The sequence below is a fragment of the Bombus affinis genome, unplaced genomic scaffold, assembly GCF_024516045.1.
Source record: "Bombus affinis isolate iyBomAffi1 unplaced genomic scaffold, iyBomAffi1.2 ctg00001195.1, whole genome shotgun sequence".
In the NCBI taxonomy this organism is placed as follows: Eukaryota; Metazoa; Arthropoda; class Insecta; order Hymenoptera; family Apidae; genus Bombus; species Bombus affinis.
In genome coordinates this window covers 17,501-21,322 of record NW_026109611.1, presented here as the reverse complement: position 1 = coordinate 21,322, position 3,822 = coordinate 17,501, and positions in this window count along the sequence as shown.

The following is a 3,822-nucleotide window of genomic DNA, read 5'->3' as shown; positions in this document are numbered from 1 at the left end:
TGGCGTGGCCGGCCCAACGGTCGAGCCCCTAATCGCTCAATACTACTTGTCCCTATCTACTAGTTTCCAAGATGGCGGCAAGTGGGACGGACGCGTGCACGTCGCTCCGCAGTCTATAAACGAAAAAACCGGGCAAATTAAAAAGTTCGGGCGTAAAAATTAATTTAAAGCAAAGTGGGAGTGCCGAGGAAAACGTGTAGTTAAAAAGAATCGTGGAGATCGCCGAATTCAGAGCGAAAAAAGCTAATGTAAATCGCCACGTGCGAAAAGTGAGGTTAGCTGACGCGACGGATAGGAAAAACCGAAAAATCAAAGATCTCGGGAGCGAAAAATAATTCAATAGGCAGAGTTAGTGCTTAAAATAAAGTGCATGCAAAAATATTAGTGGAGATTTCCGCAATAAGCGCGGAAAAAGCAAAGAAAGTGCCGCGTGTGCGAAGCGAGGTTAGGCCACGTGGCGGACAAAAACGCGTTAATCGAAGATCTCGGGCACGAAACTAAAATAATAGGTAGTGCGAGCGCTAAAAAACATAGTGCACACCGAAAGTTTAGTGAAAATTGCCGCAATAAGCGCGGAAAAACAAAGAAAGTGCCGCGTGCGCGAAGTGAGGTTAGGCCACGTGGCGGACAAAAACGCGAAAATCGAAGATCTCGGGCACGAAAACTAAAATAATAGATAGTGCGAGTGCTAAAAACATAGTGCACACCGAAAGTTTAGTGGAAATTGCCGCAATAAGCGCGAGAAAAGCAAAACAAAGTGCCACGTGCGGGAGGATAGGTTAGCGGACGCGCGGCAGCCATCTTGGGTCGAGCGACCGAAGCGCCGCCGCCCGGGCATCTTGGGAACCAAGAGCACGCTGCTAGGCGGCAAATTCAAATTCAAATTCAAACCCAGGGGTTTTGAACTGTGAAGAGCACGCCGCCGGACTCAGCGCGGGAGTGCTCGCGGGAACAAAGCGCCAACTGAAAGTCCGCGAGGGGGATTCAATACGCCGCTGGACATAGCCACCGGGAAGCGAACAGCCGCAGCGGCAGCCGCAAGAAGCGGCAAGGAGCCGGTGATGCCGACGCTAGGGCACTCGTCGCCAGGCGCAGAGGCCAGAGTGGTCCTCCAACCCCTGAGGAAACAGATGGAAAAGAACGAGGCCACTCCAAGCCCGAGGATACCAGAGAAGACGATGAGAGCAAGCCTGGGGAGAAACAACCCCCCCAGAGATGAGGAGAGATTGACCGGGGAGGATAAGCGGCAAGTGCCCGATATAAAGGCACAGGCCAGTGACATAGAGAGGAAGGTCACGGCGTTCTGCTTAGACTCGGCCAGGAAAATAAACAAGGAACACGCCGCAGTAATCCTACGGCACTTCAAAGAAATGAGGGGCATTGTAGACGAGCTACTGCTCCATAATAGCTACCTGACAGGCAGGCTAGAGCAGAGTGCCGGAGATGAGAAGAATAAGGAAACGGCGATAATGAACGCCGTCAACAAAGCAACCAGGCGGCTAGAAACAGCCGTCTTGAGAACGACGCAGCAGGAACAGAGGGAGCCGACATATGCCGAAAAAGTAAAGATAACGAGCAACAAGGTCGAGCAGACGGCGGTCAAGCCGCCCAAAAATGTGGTCATAATTCGACCGGAAAGAGAAGGTGGCGAGATTCAAACGAGCGAAGAAGCACTTGACGCGGTGTTCACCCTAGTGAATCCCCGCAAGAGAGGAATCCAAGTTACGGCCGTCCGGAAAATAAAGGGAAACGGCCTAGCCGTTGAGACGACGAAGCCGGAGAGCCTAAAAGAGTTCACCGAGAACTCGAAACTAAAGGAGGCTGGACTAAAAGCTAGCACGCCGCAGCGGAGACCCCCCAGGATGATCATCTACGACGTCCCGAGGGACATTCCAGAGAAGGAGATCCTGGCCTGCATGAGGAAGCAGAACCAAGAAAGACTAAATGAGGACGACGTTGCAGCCATCAAGTTCTGCTTCAGGACCGGCAGAAAGGATCAAGAGGAGACGAACTGGGTCATCGAAGTGCCCCCCCAGGTAAGGGAGAAACTATTGAAAGGTAAGATCTTCCTCTCATGGAATGCCTGCAAAGTTAAAGATTACATAGCAATTAGTCGCTGCTACAAGTGTCAAGGATACGGACACGTGGCAAAATATTGCCGCGTTAACTACGAAATCTGCGCGCACTGTGCAGAAAGTGGGCACAGCACTAAAGAGTGCAAAGATAAGGATGGGCACGCCACCTGCGTAAACTGCAAGAGAGCAGGGAGGAAGGGCGACCACGCAGCTTCCAACGCGAAATGCCCAATGTATACGAAAGCCTTGGAAGCAATAATAGTAAGGACGCAATATGTATAAAGAGCAACGCAGGGACAGAAGAGGACTTGGGAGGAAAAGGGAAATAAGGATCCTGCAGCACAACATGCAGCGATCCAAAACAACTCCTTATGAGATCCGGACGCAAATGGACGCCGATGGGGATGACATAATATTAATGCAAGAACCATACAGCGTCGATGGGAAAATACCCGGATTCGGCACAGGAGTCGCGATCGCCTGCAGAGGGTCGAAGCACAACCCGCCAATGGCGGCCGTAGGGATAAAATCAGAGACCCTAACGCCCCTCGAGGTCGCCGAACTCTGCACAACACACTGTTCCTGCGTGCAGATAAGCGACGGGGAAACAGAGGTGTACGCGGCAAGCCTGTACTTTCCGCCGACAGGAAACATCGAGGTCGGCGTGCAACAGTTGGAGAAGGTACTACGGTGTCTCAGAGGCAAGAGGATCATCATCGGCCTGGATGCGAACGCAAAATCACCGCTGTGGTGCAGCAGGAGCACCGACGACAGAGGCGAGGCCCTAGAGGCAGTCATAGCGCAGTACGGTCTCCATGTCCTGAATCAACCAGGACAACCCCACACGTTTGAAACAACTCGAGGGCGATCAAACATAGACGTGACGATGGCGAGCCCAGAGGCAATACTCCTTGTAAAGGGCTGGAGGATACGCGAAGATGGTACCTCCAGTGACCACCGGATACTGGAGACGCTCCTCGACTTCGGGACGAGAAGCACCACACCGCAGCTTCAGGAAAGACGCTATAACACGCGAAAAGCCAACTGGGAGGTATTTCAGAGTGCCCTCACAGAGAAAATGGAGGCACTCAAAGAAACAACCCTCCAGCAGGCAGAGGACGTCGAAAGAATGGCCGGGCAACTCCAGGCAACCCTGATAGGTGCCTGCGACACCGCCATCCCAAAGAAGAAATGGTACTACAGGTCAGTACCCTGGTGGACGCCCGAACTCACCAGAGCAAAGAGAAACACCTACCAGGCGAGAAGAAGGTATCAGGGGGCCAGGGACCCCGCTACGAGGGAGCAGGAGAAGCTGCGGTACAGGTCAACACGAAAGGAGTATAAGAGGATGCTCGCAAGAGCAAAAATCCAGAGCTGGCAGGACTTCGTCACCAAAGAGGGTAACAGGGAACCTTGGGGCATCGCTTACAAAACAGTCGCAAGGAAACTCAGAGGAGAGGAAACAACATCGACGCTGAAGACGCCGCTCGGATATACCTCCAACTGGCGAACGACCGCGGCAGCGATGTTGTCCGCACTTCTACCCGAAGACGAGGAAGACACCGAAACGGAGGAGCAGAAGGAAATAAGGCGGAACTCGACAAACCCCCCCAACGTAGAAGACACCCCTGAATTCAGCTTCGAGGAACTCAGTGACGCCGTGAAACGGCTGAGGAAGGGGAAGTGCCCAGGCCCCGACCTGATTGAGGTCGAAATAATCCAACGGGCCTGGGGAAGAATACACCAG